This window comes from Triturus cristatus, chromosome 3_2, assembly GCF_964204655.1.
Source record: "Triturus cristatus chromosome 3_2, aTriCri1.1, whole genome shotgun sequence".
NCBI classification, from domain to species: Eukaryota; Metazoa; Chordata; class Amphibia; order Caudata; family Salamandridae; genus Triturus; species Triturus cristatus.
The window spans coordinates 378,908,136-378,928,610 of record NC_140584.1 but is presented as its reverse complement, the minus strand read 5'-3'; the positions used below and the strand labels follow the sequence as shown (position 1 = coordinate 378,928,610).

Below are 20,475 nucleotides of genomic sequence, written 5' to 3'. Positions count from 1 at the left end.
CTAGCACCTTCCCTGAGGCAAACACCTGGTGAAGTTAGAATAATAATGTTGACCCCCACCTTTGTACAGCACCTTCCCTGAGGACAACTCTTGGCGGAGTTATAATAATAATTTTGCCCTCTACCTCTGCCCAGCACCTTCCCTGAGGCAAACACCTGGTTGAGTTAAAATAATAATTTTGTCCCCCACCACTGTCCAGCCACTTCCCTGAGGTAAACACCCGGTGGATTTAGAATAATAATTTTGCCCCCAGCTCTGTCCAGCACATTCCCTGAGGCAAACACCTGGTGGAGTTAAAATAATAATTTTGTCCCCCACCACGGTCCAGCCACTTCCCTGAGGTAAACACCTGGTGGAGTTAAAATAATAATTTTGTCCCCCACCACTGTCCAGCACCTTCCCTGAGGTAAACACCTGGTGGATTTAGAATAATAATTTTGCCCCCTACCTCTGTCCAGCACATTCCCTGAGGCAAACACCTGGTGGAGTTAAAATATTAATTTTGTCCCCCACCACGGTCCAGCCACTTCCCTGAGGTAAACACCTGGTGGAGTTAGAGTAATAATTTTGCCTCCCCACCACTGTCCAGCACCTTCCCTGAGGCAAACACCTGGCGGATATAGGATCATAATTTTTCCCCCACCACTGTCCAGCACCTTCCCTGAGGCAAACACCGGGCGGAGTTAAAATAATAATTTGCCCCCCATCACTGCCCAGCACCTTCTCCGAGGCAAACACCTAGTGGAGTTGGAATAATACGTTTGCCCCCCACCACTGTCTAGCACCTTCCCTGAGGCAAACACCTGGTGAAGTTAGAATAATAATTGTGACCCCCACCACTGCCCAGCACCTTCTCTGAGGCAAACACCTGGTGGAGTTAGACTAATAAGTTTGCCCCCCACCACTGTCTAGCACCTTCCCTGAGGCAAACACCTGGTGAAGTTAGAATAATAATTTTGACCCCCACCTCTGTACAGCACCTTCCCTGAGGAAAACTCTTGGCGGAGTTAGAATAATAATTTTGCTCCCTACCTCTGTCCAGCACCTTCCCTGAGGCAAACACCTGGTGGAGTTAAAATAATAATTTTGTGTCCCATCTCTGTCCAGCCACTTCCCTGAGGTAAAGACCTGGTGGATTTAGAATAATAATTTTGTCCCCCACCTCTGTCCAGCACCTTCCCTGAGGAAAACACCCAGTGGCGTTAAAATAATTATTTTGCTCCCCACCACTGTCTAGCACCTTCCCTTAGGCAAAGAATTGGCAGAGTTAGAATAATAATTTTGCTCCCCACCACTGTCCAGAATCTTCCATGAGGCCAACAAATGGTGGAGTAAGAATAATAATGTTGCCCCCCACCATTGACCAGCACCTTCCATGAGACAAACAACCTGTGGAGTTAGATTAATGATTTTGCCCCCACCACTGTCCAGCACCTCCCCTGAGGCAAACACTTGGTGGAGTTAGAATAATATTTTACCCCTCAGCACTGACCAGCACCTTCCCAAAAAATGGTGAAATATTTAAAGCAGAAAATTGTATTTTGTTTGGGCAAAATAAATTATATAGTATTCTTACAGATGATTGTCCAAAGGATTGCTTTCCCCAATTTATAGTTGTTGTTGGTGTATGATTAATGTCTATAGAAATTAAAACAAATTCAATTGTTATTTCCGATTTAGGGTTTTAGGATATAAATAGATGTAGTTTGATATTCACTTACTTATGAACTGAAATATGTATTCCAGATTATATGTTGTAGATTTGGGGCTGTTTTTGAAGTGCTGTAAATAATGTAAAAATAAATTTATAGTATATGAATTATTTCTTTTCATTAAGCAGGTGTTTAATTTTAAACGCACACTTACTTCAGTCAGTAGATGGCAGTGTGTAATTCGAAAGTCTGAGATGTCTCCTCCTACTCCTGCCGCATGTAGTCACCACGGAATTCAGTGCACCACTGAGCACAAAATGGTGGTCGGCTTCTTTTATATGTTTTTCAGGGGTAAACAAAAATTTGAAAGAAAATATGTTTTGGAAACCATTTTTCTGCATTATTCAGAACCTGACAGAATGTACATTTATTATGTGTTGTGTGAAATGTTGGTTAATACGTTCCATTTCAGAATGTCAGACATTTTGAGTCGATGATGGGTGGGCTGCAGTAATGGAAATAGATGAAGGACACCCGTTTTCTCTGCTTTGTGTGCATTGTATGTAGATGCTGCTTTTGCCACTGACTGTTGAGTGTATTTCTTAAAATATGCTTTGTATATATGCATATAAGTATGAGTTATTCTTTTTTTTTTAAATTGGAAAACAAGTTAAATCAAAATTATTAATACCTATGTATTTGAATACTTCGGTATTAGAATTAATACACAAGTATTAAAATAAATGCCTGGATATTAATATAACCCCCACCCAAAACCCCTTCTATCCCATCCCAGATGATGGATGGAAAGAAAAAATCTTTCATAATTTTTACTGTAACATAGTAAATTTATTATGCGTGGTAATTGTATGCTCTGTATTACTATGCATTGTAATGGTATGCATTGTAATGGTAGTTTTAATATAACCCTATGAACATGCGTTGTAATGGCTTGCATTGTAATAACATGCATTGTAATGGTATTTGCGTTGAAAAAACTGCGATGTAAAAGTATGCGTTGTAATGGTATGCGTTGTAACGTCATATATTCACGTCAGTGCAGCAATCAACCTAGTTTGACTGGGTCCATCCCCTCAGAGTTGGTACACAGTGACCATTGTCCACAAATATGGAGCCAACTGTGTGGGCAATGACATCACATGACTGTACACAAATAGGAAATCCATAGTAAGTACATGCCCTCAAACATTCCTGCAGTGTAGCAAATTTGGACGCTGTGTAGAGGTATACAGGATATCTGTGAAAAACTAAACTCTTGGCCACATGAATGCACAATGTGCATGCAAGACTGCACAACATGGCAGAGTACCATGTTGTACTGAAAGGCAAACTGTAGGATCATAACTAATTCATGACCAAACCCACATCACCGCCACAGGAGCTGTAGGCTGAGTATGCTGAGTACTGGTCACAAGGAATGCAGGAACCCTGGGAACTGGGTGCAATGTGCACAGTAGTGGTGTCAAATACGTCAAAACACAATTAGTATAGGCATCATGAAAAAGAAGGCAAATCATCAAGGCAGAAGTGGACCTTACCTCATATTACACATGCAGGAATGGCAGGCCCAACAAGCTCTGTAACTGTGTAGCAATATGTGTTATGACACAACAAGTCATCCTTGTCACGCAGTTGTTGTGTGAACAATTCAGAGATACTGCCATCTGAAAGGCAACTGCAGTGAAACTTGGCCTCAATACCTATGAGTAACATATGTCCTATGCATCAATGTTGACCTGAATGTGAATTAGTAGAAACTCTGAATGTCAACCAGATTACTTATATCAACATCTAACATAGATCACCATTAACATATATCTATTTCATTGCAGAGGGTGTACCAATGCCTCCTGACCAGCTGCCTGTCCTGGATGAGGAACCTGCTGAGGATGGCAGCCTGCCAACCCTTGACCAAGACAATCTCCGGTAAATCCTGGCATCCATTCAAACACCATCTCCAGTTGCCGGAAGGGTCACCAGCATTGCTGGGTCTCCAGAGGATCCACCTAGTCCCTGGCTGACATCGCTGGTGTCAAGAAACATAGGAATAACTGTCCTGCCAAAGTGGCACCAGCAAGGTTGCCAACTAGCTTTGGGTGATCCGCAACATCCTGGAGTTCATGGAGTGGAAGCAGGACTCCTAGATAGCAACAATGGGTATCTTCACTGCAACGCTGTTGCAGTGTAGGCAAACCAGCAGGCCCTTCTTAGTGCTGTGCTGCCTTACTTGCAGATGCAGAGAAATGCTGCTGTGAACAGGGTATCCACATCTCCAGCCTCTGATGTGTGTTTGTGTGTCTCCTTTGCCTCCGGCACTGACAACACCCCCCTCAAGGGAGGCACCACACACATCAGAGGATGAAGATGTGGACTTCACCTCTTTGCACGGAAAAACTTTATATGTGCCACATGGCCAGTTTCTCTTTTGACCTGTGCTTATGACCATGGCGGTGTACTTCTCAACTAGTTCCGTCCTCTGTTTGCTCTCCCACCTGTTGATCTCACCCATTTGTAGACTGTTCATGCGGCCTATCTTCCCTAATGGCAATTTGGTCCTCCTCCTCACTGGAAAACTCCTCTACTCCATATGTCCCATGGCATGTTTCCCCCATGGACTCTGTCTGGACATTCAATGGCTTACAAAATATGTTGGGGTTGTTGCTGCAAGGACTGCTACTTGTTCCTTAGTTCACGTGTCAATAAAATCACTTACTGGAACTAGCATGTTGGATGCCTGTTCATGATTGGACTAAGTAGACCATGGTGGATGTTCCGAACCTAAAGACACTATCTATTAGCTAGAAAGGGAATTGTGTTTCATAGACCCATATGAAAATCTGCACAGGCCAAAGGAAATAGTTTATGTGATTCATATGTGCATCTAAACTAGCAAGTAGTTACCCAAGGTCACATGCATGAAGTGCTACAATTAGCAATCAGCCAATGGTAAAATTGAATGAAGGTTCTGTTCAGGTGGCAGTTACTTCCTTGCATACTAGCCATCTAACAACAGTGATGTGACAACAAAATGGAACAAGGGAGAGTGTGCAACTGACTGGCAACAGTTTGTGACCCAACACATCCTCGTATAGTCACAAGGGTTTGAATTAATCAACCATTCAAAACATGGAGCATCATTTATACACACAGCACAACAGTAGGTGAATAACTGTTTTGGGCTGTGTGTCCATTCACTGCAAGAGTGCCACCTACAATGCACAATCATGTTTGAAAATCCCTTTAGTGACTCCATTGCAAAGTTGCCATGATCTACTCCTTAGGTTCTCCACCTAGTGACATATGTATAGAAACACTTCCAGGAAATTCTGTAGCATGTGCTTAACCCAACCTAAGCAGATATGACAATTGTCACACAGTTAATAAGTAGGCAGTTATGAAAGTGCAAAAGAAAATGTATTTAAAAACCAATGTACTTCTTAAAATTTAAAGGTAACGAAACTACACTAACCAATCCTATCTAAACTATGCCTAAAATACCTGTGATAAATTACTTACACAAGCCTAACTTAAAACTAACCTAACCTACCTAACTTTAACTTATCCTACTCTACACATATACCACAGCAGACATGTTAAACATCAACCCCCACCCACTTAATAGCCTACCCACCCATATCCCAACCCAACAACAGATAAATATTATAAATTTAAAAAATCACTAAACTAATTTAACCTATCCATGTGCTAAAACCTATCCTAACCTATGCTAACAAACTAATCACTGAAAACAACAAATATAAACTGGGGAGGCGCAGAAAGTCGGAGGGAGGCCTACAGTTGTTCAGTGATCCTATCCACTGACTGCTGTAATGTGCAAACCATTCACTTGAGTGGGGCCACCTGCAGTGTCTTTCAGGGACTGCTTTTCATAGTCTGATAGTTGCCATGGGGTAGTGGGGACAGCCTGTGGTGGCACTGCCAGCTGTGATGAGGAGGGTCCCAGGACTGCCCCTAGATCACCACCATGGGGTAAATATATTTATTTCTTAATATTTTTTAATTGAGATTTTATAACGTTAATTGTGTTTTTAATTTTTTGGGGGTACATTTTAGGTGCAAATTGTGGGGAGTAATTTATTTTTAATTAATTAATAAGTAGCTGTTAATTAATATTAATTATTTAATTGACAATTAATCGTGGTAATTGTGTAATTAATTTTGGGTGCGGGTTGTGGGGTTCATAGGGGTAAAGGGTGGAAGTCATTTATTTGTAATTAATTAACATTTATTTGTTAATTAATATGAATTAATTAATTGACAATTAATTATGGAAATTGTGTGATAAATGTTGGGCTTTTTGAGAACAGTATATTTAGTCAGATATAAAGATTCAAACGTCCCTATGCTTATGGTATTTTGGCACTATAAGCAGAACTCTCATGTTTCCCCATTTAATGTGTTAGTAGACCAGTCTTTTTCTCAGCATTCAGCTACATGTAGTTCTGAATTCATAGCAGAATAAACAAAATTCTTAGTTCTAGAAGACTACAAACTGTGCAGGATGAGTTGCTCGTGCGAGAATCTGTAATTTTTGAGAGCTCTCTGCAGTTGGTCATTTTATGTCGCTAATAGTTCTATGGCTCTCAGTGTTACTTACCACATTGCTACCTCGAAATGTTGCACTGTTTCGTTGGTGAACGCCCAAGATGACAGTCCAACGTCTTCTAAGACACATTACCTTCTCTCCTCCATCCCATCTCTCCCAAAGTTTCTCTTTTACGTGCTTAGTGCATTTTTTTCATTTTGTTTTCTTTTTAGGAGCTAAACTTATTCAATATATTTAACATGCAGTAATATAAATATAAGAAAAAACAAATGTTTAACTGAGCAAATTTATATTATTCGGTTGGTATAAGTCCAAAATGTAACTTTTAGGGAACTATTAGGAGGGGTTACTTTTCCGAAATAGCTTTATGTAGTTCACCAGAGACACATGCGAAAAACCTGCTTTAAGGAGAAACGTTACAATTTCCTTAGCAAACTCGACTGTAAGCTCCGTGCGAGAGTTAGTGCCGGCCCATGCTCTGACCTGGACGTCATTCTTCCTGGGGTTTGGTGCCGTACAAATTGGGCTTCAACCAGCTGTATTCTTCACATACGATTCATCCTTTTCATAATCCCCTAAGGAAGGGATCTCTGCTTTAACTAGAGACCACTTGCTGTATGAGCAGTTTTCCCCATGCCGGCTGCTCGCAATTTATCTAATTTATGATGTATTTTCTGAATAGAATGAAACCCCTCGAGACCATATTTCTCGGGGATGTGTGCTGTTTTGATTGATAATTATTAGCAGTGGGTAGTGCTTGTACTTCTTCATCAACAAGCTCACATTTAAACACATACATGTTCGAGTGACGTAGAACGTTTATCCCCCATGCAACGGATGGTGAAAAAACAAGCATCTTTTCATTATATTTAGATGGTTTTATATAAACATGAATAGCATTAAATTTCATACAGCCAAAACAGTTATTATGCACAGACGAGAATCAGTACCAATAGATATTTAAGTACACTTTGTTTGATATGTCACTGAATCACAATTCAGGAATCAAGATATGAAAGCAAACAGACTAAGGGGCAGATTTATGAGTCCCTTGCGCCACTTTTGCGCCGCCGTTGTGTCACTTCTGTGACATAGCGGCAGCGTAAACCATGCGTCACGTTGCACCCTATTTACAACGTGATGCATCTAGGGAAATGCGTCATGTTGTAAATCCCTGCACCACATGAAACCTGCGTCAGGTTTCATGTGGGCGTTCCGGCGCAGGGAGGGGGCGTTCCAGCACAGTAAAGCCTCGGAAAAGTGCCTGAGTGAAATCTACAAAATTCCACTCAGTCACTTTTCCGAGGCCGCTGCGTCAAAACCTTGCACCTGCTTGAAGCAGGCGTATGGCATGACGCACCACATTATGTATGGGCAGGCCACGAGCATTGCTGGAGTTGCGTCGCGCTTGCGACACGACTCCAGCAATGCGCCACCCTTCCAACGGGTGGATGCGTCACGCATCTGTTTATCCTTGCGCCACGATGCTCCGCATAGTATATGCGGCTCATCTGTGGTGGCGCAAGGGTAAACTTGCATGATGCATCTTACCTGGCGCATCCCTGCTGATTTGCAGGGACGCGCCAGTCATCATAAATCTGCCCCTCTATATGTAGGCCATCACTACAAGGGGGGCTATAATTGGTGTGCTATTTATAGCACCTGATAAAATCGGACTCCAATGACATGGAATTTATCAGGGTGCAATAAATACCACCCAGTTAACAGTTTTTCGGAACATGCAGATTTTGAGGCTTAGTCACACAAAAAGTGTTATATTCCAGTAAAGTTTTGACCTTCTTATATTTGCCGCTAAGCTCGCAAATAAGATATGTGTGGTAGGAGGAGGTAACACACCTATCATTAACCTTGGTCCGCTCACACTTAGGGCCAAAGGAGAAATGTTTGCACCATTTTAATCAAGCCATACCCAATTTATAAGGGTGAGCTCTCTGAAATGGTCTTTCAAAGGAGAAAAAGGACATCACAAAATAGACAAGAGGTATATCGTGTATCAAGTTATTTTTCGAGCAGGTGAGATGTTAGGGAATGCTTACATAGGTTGAAAGAGTTCATCATGATAGTGGAGACTGTGTCTGTGACCTAGGAACATGGACAGAAAAAGATTAGGTGGTGAAGGATGTTTTTTGCTTGAATCGTTTGATCTATAGGCAACAGATTTCCAGGAACCTCTTGAGATTGCCAGTTTCTGTAAAACCTATTTAGGGGAGTTTAGAATCAACGCCTGCACATTAGACAGGTAGTATCACAAGTGCGTCTTTGATCTGGACCCTATTTAAGGAGGATAGGATAAGTGTGATATTGCAACATTTGGGGTTATTGGTTGCAACCTTGTTGCAGCATGTAGGACAGCCCTTAGATTCTCCATGCTCATCTTTGAAAGTCTACTATGAAGGTCATTGCTATAGATGAATCGTGAGAGAACAAGGTATTGCACTGATTTTTTGAAGTCATTAGACTGTGGAAAGGAGTTTAAATTAGAAATGTTCCATCCCTACTGGACCTACAGAAAACTCCATCTCTAACAGTTGCTATAGTTCTGATGCATGGAATGTGTTTGTTCCCACAGGTAGTTACTTCCTAGTGACATGGGATCTTTTTGCACTCCACCATGGCCTACATCTCTTTCCAGACAGACCCCCTCAAGAGGTGTTCTTTAGGCCCTCAGACACATTACCAACATTCCGAACATGAAGCCACTCTACAACTTCCACAAACCAAGCCCATAGAACCTAGTGGTCTCTTACCTGTCTACCCAGAATGGTCTGCTACTTCTACTACTACTATAAATATTAATAACAATAATAATAATAATAATAATAATAATAATAATAATAATAATAATAACAATAACAATAACAATAATAATAATGTCACCAACAATTATTATTATGACTATATTCTGATGACAATGATGATTATTAATATTATCGTTATTGTCATTATTATCATCGCCATTATTATTATTATATTAGTATGATTATGATGCAAATGGTAATAATACTAACAAAATTAATAATAACAATGGTAATAATAATAATAATTTGTGAACAAATAGGGGTTGGGCCTATAACTACACCCAAACTAGGCCTCAAGAAATGTTTTACGAAAAAAGTGTTTGGGTGTGCAAATTGCATCAACAATAAATGAATGAAAAACCACTTTCTCATCTAAGGTGGGTTTTTTTAAGTTCAAGAAAATACTTTATTGATAAGAAATGATAGTAACTTACACACAATATGCAATGTAAATTATACATCTATACAATCCAAGCTTATTACATACAGAATAAAGGAATCGGATTAATGAAATAATAAATACATGAGATATACACATCAGATAGGTACAAAAAGAAACCTATGGAGCCATTAGGGAATCTAAGGTGGTTTAGGAACCTCCTGTTGAGAAGGTTGTGGCGAAGAACATTGTCTGGCACTTGTGTCAATAAAAACTGTAACAGGCGACCACAGATCAGCACGTTTGACAGCTAATTGAGGAGGGTATACAAAAGCAGTGTCTAACCTATGATTATGGCACACAGTATACCACCAAGCCTTAAACGATATTTTTGATGAGTCCTTCCAATTAACAGTAATTTGTTGAAAGGCAACCACCAATAATAAATCAATAATCTTGACATTAAGAAGAGTGTCGTTCCAAATGGGCGAAAGACTGCCTAAGAAAATGTGAGTGAAAGAGAAGGGGAACTTAGTGCCAAAAATTAAATTAATTTGAAACCAAACTTGTATCCAGAAACGGTGTACCTGTGAGCAACTGAATAGCATATGAAAAAGGTCAGCACTGGGGGAAGAACAGGTCCAACATTTGTCCGGAGTAGAAGAGAAGCGCTTAGATAGAGTAGCTGGCGCTAGTAACAATCTATTGTATACAAAGAATAATGTTAGGGTAGTGTTAGCTGCTCTGGAGGATTTGCGTATTTTGGTCCAAATACCGGTCCACAGCAATATTGGTCAGCAAGTATTAAATTTTCATTCATACAACAGGTAAGGGAGGGTCTAAGGGAGAATAATTTAAAGACCACCCAGATCCAAATCCCCTAATCCAACTAATGCAACAATACAAAAGGACCGGGGGTCTAACAAAAGCACAGTAAGTGATGTGTCTGCAAACTGAAGGCCTTGTGTTATCCCTGGCAATCCGAGCTGAGCATGATTGCCATCAAATTATTTAAAGTGATAGAGCTAAATGTTAAGCCCTGTGAGTCATTGTTATCACGTGGTAATCTGCCACATCCTTGAGGATGACCGTTAGAACGTAAGGGTCTCCTCCGTGGCGAGCTCAAGTGCTCACAGTGGATGCCATTCCCCACCCAGGCAAACAATTCATGCCAACAAATAACATAGAAAAACCATGAAAAAACTATGTGGTGCAGTGCGGTAAATAATAAAAAGATTATGAGAAAAGATGTAGAAGCAATGTCTCTTTCCTCACACCTATTAAAACCTGAAGGAGTTAGATCTGGCTCCTGCTATTGCTTCATAGTAGAGCTCTATAACTTCTTCTTTGAGGTCAACATGTTTCAGCCTAAATGGAAGTGATCCAGGCTTTCATCAGGACCAAACACAAAAGCTACTGCATGATAATTAAAGAGAAATTCTCAAAACTGTAAAAAACCATACAACCTCGCCTGGTGCGAAGCCTTCATATGCAGGATGCAATCATCACCTACAAGGAGATAAACCAATTATCATAATTTGTGCTATGTGGGACATCAGAGAACAACAGGCATATTATTACGTCCTTGATTACTCAGATGTGTCAGCTTACCCTGATAATTCAAGGTCCAAACCTCACCTCCCAGGAACCTTCCTCGGGTATAGATGAGGCCCCGCTCTACAGTGAAACAGGGGGAAATAAAAGAAAAAGTGTAGGCTCTTTAGCCAAGATCAGGCTTAGAAAACCAAGGAAACCCCCATCCAAAGTATAGGGTCCGTTAAAGTAGGATATCTAATTATACTTCTCAGCTTTACCCTCTTATTCAGAAGAACAAAATCCTGTTGGATGTCATAGACCCACCTGGATCGAGTCTACTCATATTGTACAATGGAGGCGCAGTCATAAAATCTCCTTGCTATGCGCCTCTGATGTAATACTCAGACCTCATGGCTCACCTATAGGTTGTATTATATTATGGCCCAAAGGACTCCGCTACGATCTTAATCACAGATTTAACATATTTTCGTTCACTCCGTGTCAAAATACTTCACTACTATACAATGGCAACTATCACAATTGCAGCTATGTTAAATTATTTTTTAAGCCTGCTGGATACAAGGACCAACTACTGGAAATACGTGTCCTAGGCTCAGTAAATCAACACCCATTGATTTGCATACACTGACCTGTCCGTCGGTACCTCAGGACTCCTGCCGAGTTCAGGGAAGGAGGCACCGGAGTCTCGAACAGTCAAGATTTAAATACCCCGTGTTGTGATGAAACCACATCCGGTTTCGAAAAAACGCGCGCTCCTGTAGGTAACGGCGCAACCGCGCCGAACTACAAAATGATGTCATACGCGTCCCATCTGTAGTTTGAAAGCGGCGCGCGCTCAGTGACACTCAGAGCGGCGCCGCTGAACTACAGAGTGACGACACACGTGTTCGCTCTGTAGTTTATCACCGCGTAAAAGCCTAACGTTAGGTTTTAAAGTGCAGTGTTGTCGCAAAGGTATATTGACGAACGGTAATAGTACGCGCATCTCACCCAATTCACATTAAGTTATGCTAGTAGGCAGGAAGGTATAATAAAGCGCCCCTGGTAAACTTTTAATGATAAAGCGGGCGTTTTCTTTTTTAGATTCTTATTGCATTAGAAGCTACCCTAGACTTCAGATCTTATTTAGGGGAACTATCTGCGTAATCATACTTGTAAATCTGCAATAATCATTAAGTGTGTCAAAAAGGTGAGAGGTTAACACTAGGTCAGTGTAAAACGACCTTAATCATCACCGAAGTGAAAAAGCACTGAAACAGGGGATAGTAAAAGGAATGAAAGACTACGCCTGGTGTGAGCCTTCTATACAAATGATGTCCCCAAGTGTTCTTGATCACAGACAGATTAGTGAAGGGTTCTCAGAATCAATTGGGCCTGACTATAAATTAACCCAAGGAATGTCGTCATTTAAACCTAGAGTGTCACTGTGTAGTCTGTACACCCATTTCTGCTCTTTCACAAATAAATATCTTGATATGTCGCTAACCGATGAAGGTATAATCGGTTTCTCAAGAACTGTCCACTTAAACTCTTCAGGTTCATGTAGTTCAGCGGCGCCGCTCTGAGTGTCACTGAGCGCGCGCCGCTTTCAAACTACAGATGGGACGCGTATGACATCATTTTGTAGTTCGGCGCGGTTGCGCCGTTACCTACAGGAGCGCGCGTTTTTTCGAAACCGGATGTGGTTTCATCACAACACGGGGTATTTAAATCTTGACTGTTCGAGACTCCGGTGCCTCCTTCCCTGAACTCGGCAGGAGTCCTGAGGTACCGACGGACAGGTCAGTGTATGCAAATCAATGGGTGTTGATTTACTGAGCCTAGGACACGTATTTCCAGTAGTTGGTCCTTGTATCCAGCAGGCTTAAAAAATAATTTAACATAGCTGCAATTGTGATAGTTGCCATTGTATAGTAGTGAAGTATTTTGACACGGAGTGAACGAAAATATGTTAAATCTGTGATTAAGATCGTAGCGGAGTCCTTTGGGCCATAATATAATACAACCTATAGGTGAGCCATGAGGTCTGAGTATTACATCAGAGGCGCATAGCAAGGAGATTTTATGACTGCGCCTCCATTGTACAATATGAGTAGACTCGATCCAGGTGGGTCTATGACATCCAACAGGATTTTGTTCTTCTGAATAAGAGGGTAAAGCTGAGAAGTATAATTAGATATCCTACTTTAACGGACCCTATACTTTGGATGGGGGTTTCCTTGGTTTTCTAAGCCTGATCTTGGCTAAAGAGCCTACACTTTTTCTTTTATTTCCCCCTGTTTCACTGTAGAGCGGGGCCTCATCTATACCCGAGGAAGGTTCCTGGGAGGTGAGGTTTGGACCTTGAATTATCAGGGTAAGCTGACACATCTGAGTAATCAAGGACGTAATAATATGCCTGTTGTTCTCTGATGTCCCACATAGCACAAATTATGATAATTGGTTTATCTCCTTGTAGGTGATGATTGCATCCTGCATATGAAGGCTTCGCACCAGGCGAGGTTGTATGGTTTTTTACAGTTTTGAGAATTTCTCTTTAATTATCATGCAGTAGCTTTTGTGTTTGGTCCTGATGAAAGCCTGGATCACTTCCATTTAGGCTGAAACATGTTGACCTCAAAGAAGAAGTTATAGAGCTCTACTATGAAGCAATAGCAGGAGCCAGATCTAACTCCTTCAGGTTTTAATAGGTGTGAGGAAAGAGACATTGCTTCTACATCTTTTCTCATAATCTTTTTATTATTTACCGCACTGCACCACATAGTTTTTTCATGGTTTTTCTATGTTATTTGTTGGCATGAATTGTTTGCCTGGGTGGGGAATGGCATCCACTGTGAGCACTTGAGCTCGCCACGGAGGAGACCCTTACGTTCTAACGGTCATCCTCAAGGATGTGGCAGATTACCACGTGATAACAATGACTCACAGGGCTTAACATTTAGCTCTATCACTTTAAATAATTTGATGGCAATCATGCTCAGCTCGGATTGCCAGGGATAACACAAGGCCTTCAGTTTGCAGACACATCACTTACTGTGCTTTTGTTAGACCCCCGGTCCTTTTGTATTGTTGCAGCAAGTATTAAAGTCACGTTCCCAAGCTTCTTCTGTGTTTGTCTTCTGTCTATTATTATCCTTGCCATGTATTTATTTATTTATTTATTTTATTGAACTTATATTGCGCGCAGCTACCCGCAGTGGGTTTCCCGGCGCCAGGGATAGACTGGAGGAGAAATCGGAAAACAAGTAATTGCAAGAGGGAGACACTAGACCGGAGGAATCTGGAACTAGAACAGGAGGGTCTTCAGTTTTTTGCGGAAAGCCAGAAGACTGGTTTCTGTTTTAAGCGCCAATGGGAGAGCATTCCACATCTTGGGGCCCAGATATGCGAATGAACGGCCTCCCATTTTTGCCAGTCGGATTCTGGGAATCACAAGATTGCCACTGTTGGATGACCTCAAAAGGTGGCCAGGCTGATATGGCTGCGCAAGATTGTGCAAGTAGGCCGGAGCGGATCCTTGGCGAATTTTGAAGAGGATGCACAAAGTTTTGAAGGCCACTCGATCCGAGATTTTTAACCAATGAAGGTCACGTAGAGCCTGCATTGCGGACATTCTCCTTGGGACATTACGCAGCAGGCGGGCGGCTGAGTTCTGTACAACCTGGAGTTTATTGATTGTAGCCTTATCTGCTCCTAGATAAAGCACATTGCCATAGTCGATATGGGACATCACAAGGGCCTGTACGACAGTTCTACGAGTGGACTCAGGCAGCATCCATATGATCTTTCGCAACCAGCGAAGGGTGTTAAAGCAGATCGCAGCGACCTTAGTTGCCTGCTGCCTCATCGAGAGTTTGTCGTCGATTAGGACACCGAGGTTGCGAGCAACAGGCACGGGGGTAGGCAGAGGACCCATGTCACTGGGCCAATGTCGTGGACCCCAGAGATCTTTTTGTTTGCCTAGTATGATCACCTCGGTCTTGTCTCCGTTGAGCTTTAACAGATGCATTTGCATCCAAGCTGCAACGCGAGAGAGGCCGATTTTGAGGGCAGAGGTGTCCTGAGCCCTGCTGCTAGACAAAGAGAACACAATCTGCGTGTCGTCTGCGTATGAGTATATAGACAGACCGGCGTCCTCTACGATGGAAGCAAGTGGTCTGATGTAAATATTGAACAACAAAGGGCTCAATATAGACCCTTGGGGGACGCCGTAGGCAGAGGAATGAATCGCAGATTCAGCTTTGTTTGAGAAAACCTGAAAGGTGCGCTCATTAAGAAATGAGGACACCCAGGCGAGCGCAGATCCAGCAACACCGAGGGAACCGAGAGACTCCAATAGGATGGAGTGGGACACGGTATCGAAAGCAGCGCTTAAGTCAAGAAGAATCAGCGCAAAGGTCTCACCGCCATCGATACCGTGTCGGAGTCGCTCAGTTACCCCTAGGAGTGCGGATTCGGTGGAGTAATTAGCACGAAAGCCTGATTGGGACGGATGGAGGTATCCCATGTTTTCAACAAACTCATTAAGCTGGGTGTTAACATGGCGTTCTAGGATTTTAGAACAGGCTGGCAGCAGGAATATAGGCCTGAGGTTGGCAAGATTTGTGATGTCAGCACCAGATTTTTTAAGCAGGGGGACGACCATGGCATGTTTCCAGTCCTGTTCCACTCGAGATTCGGTGAGCGAGACGTTTAATAGCCTCATTAGGAATCTTCGTGGTTCAAGGTCAAGTTGTTTGAGTATCTTCATGGGGACTGGGTCCCGCGGAGATCCAGACCTGATGCTTTTTAAGCAGGATAGGAAAGAAGAGTCGTCAAATGGTGTCCAGTTGTAAATAAACTCAGTGGGGGAGGTGGAGGTATTACAATACGGACCGTGTAGAGAGGAATCAGTTGGAGAGGGAAAGGAAGCAAGAGATTGATGGATGCCCTCAACCTTAGATACAAAAAAGTCTGCAATGGCATTACATTGTGTGGCATCTAAAGCCGGCAGTGCGGGGACAGTATCAGCTCCTGTGAGTTTTTTAACTGTGGCAAAAAGAGTTCGGGGACAGTTTTGCACTGAAGTGATTGTGGAAACAGTGTAGGAGGCCTTAGCACGTTTGCAGTTTGAATGATAGAGTTTTAATTCTTCTTTGTAGATCGCTTTAGAGGAAGCTGAATAGGTGTAGGTGTTTGTAGATAATAGAGGGTCTAGGTGAAGTCAATAACAAAGTCTGAAGATTAAGAGAGGATTCTGGGTTTACAGAAGTATTAAGTACAGTGGGAAGATGAGAGAGAGAGTTCAGCACCGATGATTTAAGTAGATTATATTTATGAAGAAAGGAGGCAGGCAAATTAAATAACTTCATAAGGACTTCAAAAGGTACAAATTGTGAATCCGAGAACAACTGGTATATCCATATTAAACCTTTTTGCCTCCAGGTTTTCCAGTAGAATGGTTTATTGTGAATTAGTAAGTTTTTATTATGCCAAATTGTTGAATTCAAGAAGGATTGTTTAGAGACACAAGTGGAGTGAGAAGGTATCTCAAGTAACTTGGAAGTGTGCTTTATTATAAGAGTAGAGATGGATTGCGGTTTACGAGAAAAGGAGAGGTATTCAGAGAAAGAGTAAGGAGAAAAAAAGAGGCGCTCCACTGATGTCCAAAGGGGGCAATCATCTGTAGGGTCAAGCAACCATAAAGAGGCTTGGTGTAGTAAAAAAGCTTTCTGATAAGTGAGGAAATCTGGAAAATTAACTCCACCTTCGGCCTCAAGACGGGTTAATTTTTTCAGGGACATTCTAGGTTTTTTGTTGCTCCATAAAAATGAAGATAAAATGGAGTTAATTTTTTTAAGTAATTTAGATGGAACTGGAACCGGGATATTGGAAATAGTGTATAAAACTATGGGCGATAGCATCATCTTTATGGTGTCCAAGCGACCCCACCAAGACAAATAAAGAGGATGCCATGTAGTAGTCAAATCAGAGAGCTTTTGAATACACTTATTCATGCAAAGGATTACAGTTCCTGGGATTGAAGAGGTAAAATGTAAACCTAAATATTTAATATTATTCGGACTCCATTTAAAGTGGGAGATTTGAAAATCTGAATTAAAAGTATATTTCGTTAGAGGCAATATTTCGCATTTATCATTGTTCAATTTATAACCAGAAATAGAAGAATAAGCTTTCACCTCCTCCAAGAAGGCCGGAATTGAATCTGTTGGGTTGGATACAAAAAGCAGAATGTCATCAGCATAAGCCGCCAATTTAATGTGAACATGCGATGAATGAAACCCACAAATATTGGGATTTTGGCGTAATTTGGATAGAAACGGCACGAGGGCTAAATTAAAAAGAAGAGGCGATAAAGGGCAGCCTTGACGTACTCCTCTACCTAAATCAAAAAAAGAGGAAATCAAGCCGTTAGCACAGACTGCTGCAAAAGGATTAGAATAAAGGAGAGATAATAAATGTATAAAGTTTGAGCCAAAACCAAACCATTTTAAAGTATAAAATAAATATTTCCATTCAACCCTGTCAAAGACCTTTTCAGCATCAAGCGCTATTGCCGCTAAAGAGTGGTCAAGATGAGACGATTTGGATAGAATGTCAAAAAAGAGTCGTGTATTATCGGTAATAACGCACCCCTTAACAAAACCAGATTGTTCTTTCCCTAACAATTTTGGTAAATAGGGATCTAGACGTATGGCTAAGGCCTTAGAAAAAAAATTATAATCGATATTTACAAGAGAGATAGGTCTGTAATTTTTGTAGTAATTAGGGTCTTTACCATCTTTGGGGATAAGACAAATATGGGCCTCTGAAAAAGAGCCAGAGGAATAATGAGAAGAGAGAAAAAAACTTATGAATGAATGTAACTTTGGTAGTAAAAGCTTAGAAAAATGAATATAAAACTCAACAGTAAAGCCATCTGGGCCAGGAGCTTTGTCCTTTTTAAGATTTTGTAGAGCAATAAATAATTTATGCTGCGTAAGAGCAGACTCTAATTGAGAAAAGTCCGGTGAGGACTGCTGTGGTGTTTGGATCATCGAAAAAAATTGCGCTAAAGAGCAATCCGAAGGTTGAGTTTCTGAGCAGTATAGGGATTTATAAAAAAGAGAAAATTCTTCCAGAATCTCTGCATCTTTGAATTTTAAAACTGATTGTTCGTCAACAACCGAATCAATGTGTATTTTGTTTCGGCAAATCTCTAAATAACTAGCCAAAATTTTTCCTGCTTTAATTTTACCCCCGTAAAATTTTGCACTGGATTTTAACAAGTAAAGTGAAGCATCTTCTGTAGATTTTTTATTAAATTCCAATTTGGCTTTGAGAAGTGCTTTTAAGCAGACTTCCGAGTGAGAAGTATAGTATGAGTGCTTTGATATCCTGAAGGAGATCTGATGTAATCTTACGTGCCGATTTTCTTTTCTTTGCCACATAATTTATAATAAAGTCCCTTGCTGAGGCCTTAAATGCATCCCAAATAATTGAAAATGATAAAGATTCTGTCTGATTGTTTTCAAAGTAATCAGTAATAAAGGAATTAAATGACGATGGGAAATTGGGGTCTAAGAGGAGAGCATTATTAAAACGCCATCTTCTAGGAGCGTTACTTCTAGGCAATAAATCAAAACCAATAGAGATGGGAGCGTGATCTGACAACAGAATAGGACCAATGTTTGCAAATGTAAGGGATTGTGAGATATTATGAGAAACAAAGACATAGTCAATTCTGGACTGGGTATGGTGTGACAAAGAATAAAAGGAATATTCCCTAGTGATTGGGTTACAGAGGCACCAGGCATCAAGTAATTTGTGATGAGAGATAGTGCGAGTGAATGATTTGTGCGTCTTGTTAGGGAAAAAAGGCACTATTGAGTTCCTGTCAACAAAGGGATCTAACACTTGATTAAAATCCCCAGCCATAATAAAATTCTCCTCAAGGCAATTGGATATGCATTTATCTATAGCAGGCCAAAACGAAGTGTACCCGCCTGTAGGTGCATAAACATTAAGCAGGGATAATGGAACATCCTTTAGCAATAATTTAACGATAAGCCATCTCCCATCAGCATCTGCATCTTGTGACAGTAGTGCGACTGGAAGAGATCTGTGGCACAGTATTGCAACACCATTACGTTTGCCGTCCCCAGGGGAAAAATAAACCTCACCCACCCAACCCCTCTTTAATTTCATAGACTCACTTTCAGTGAGATGTGTTTCTTGTTAAAAAACAATATCAGCATTTAACTTAGCCAGATGCCTTAAAACTCTCTGTCTCTTTATGTGAGAATTTAATCCCCTAATGTTCCATGAAAGCAACTTAAGTGACATAGCGCACTAGATCACAGATCAAATAGCAAGTTGAAACACCAGTCCAATTCCACAAAATAGAAAGCACAACAAAAAAAAAGTCAAAGCTTGGTAAACTAGCAACGAAATCTACATAAGAACATTGTAAAATGTTAAGAGAGAAATGAGAAAGTAGGAAGGAGAAAAATAATTTAGAATAGTGCAAATTATTAAAGATACATGAAAGTAGCCAATGAAATAAGAAAGAAAAAGTTACAAAGAAGAAAGATTGTGAGTAAGTTAGATAGTAGAAGAAAGAGATGAAAGAGAGTATTACTGAATAAGAAACAAAGAACATAACGAAGAACAAACAGACAAAAAACATACCTACAGGTAGGAAGACTCAAGGAAAATACGTGAGGAGGGAAGGAACCACATGGAGTACAAAAATCTGTGTGGGCAATGAAGAAAAAGAAGTTAGAGTAAATATTGAAGTGATGAAAAAATCATTAGAATAAGTAATAAGATAATAGAAAACAGAAACATCGACAGTAAACGAGTAAACGATACTAAGTGAATCATCATTATACAATTTGTCAAAACAGAGAACAACAATTGAAAGGTAAAAATAATGAAGTATATATAAGAGAAACAGGAAGGATTGAGAAAAAAGTATACAGAACCATCAATGAATGAATATTAGAACAAGAAAGAGATCAAAAACAAAACCCATGAGAGGCTAGAAGCTGTATAACTGCAAGCCATACAAAGAATCAAGTATTATCCGATGAAGAAGGCCGTTGAGTGTCCATAGCAGTTGGGTTACATGAATTGATAAAACTTTGTAGCTTTACTGGGTCCTTTTAAGATATTGTTCTATTGTTATACGTAACCTTAAACAAGCAAGGGTGAAAAAGGCCAAAACGGGCCCCCAGTGAATGAAGAGCTGGCCTCAGGTTGACAAAAGCTTTACGCCTATTTGCAGTAGACTTGGCATAGTCCTGTGCGAAAAACAAAGTTGAACCAGACCAAGTAATGCGTTGAGCTGATTTGACCGCAGAAAGCACCAACAACAGGTCTGTGTATTCCAAAAAGTATATAATTACTCCTCTTAGTCTTGGAGATGATGACAAGTTAGAGGAGGGCCGACCAAGCCTATGTGCTCTTTGGATGTTAAGAGTAGTACCTTCAGCTAAA

At 40.9% G+C, this 20,475-nt stretch overlaps 1 long non-coding RNA gene across 1 annotated transcript in view; it reads left to right on the top strand.

The window, feature by feature from the left end:
* The window catches only part of LOC146857406 (uncharacterized), a 333,949-nt gene extending 329,591 nt beyond the window's left edge, over positions 1 to 4,358 (top strand). Inside the window, exon 3 of the long non-coding RNA XR_014979576.1 lies at positions 3,506 to 4,358. This is a non-coding gene — a long non-coding RNA (uncharacterized LOC146857406). The remainder of the gene's footprint in view (positions 1 to 3,505) is intronic.
* Positions 4,359 to 20,475: the final 16,117 nt, after the last annotated feature.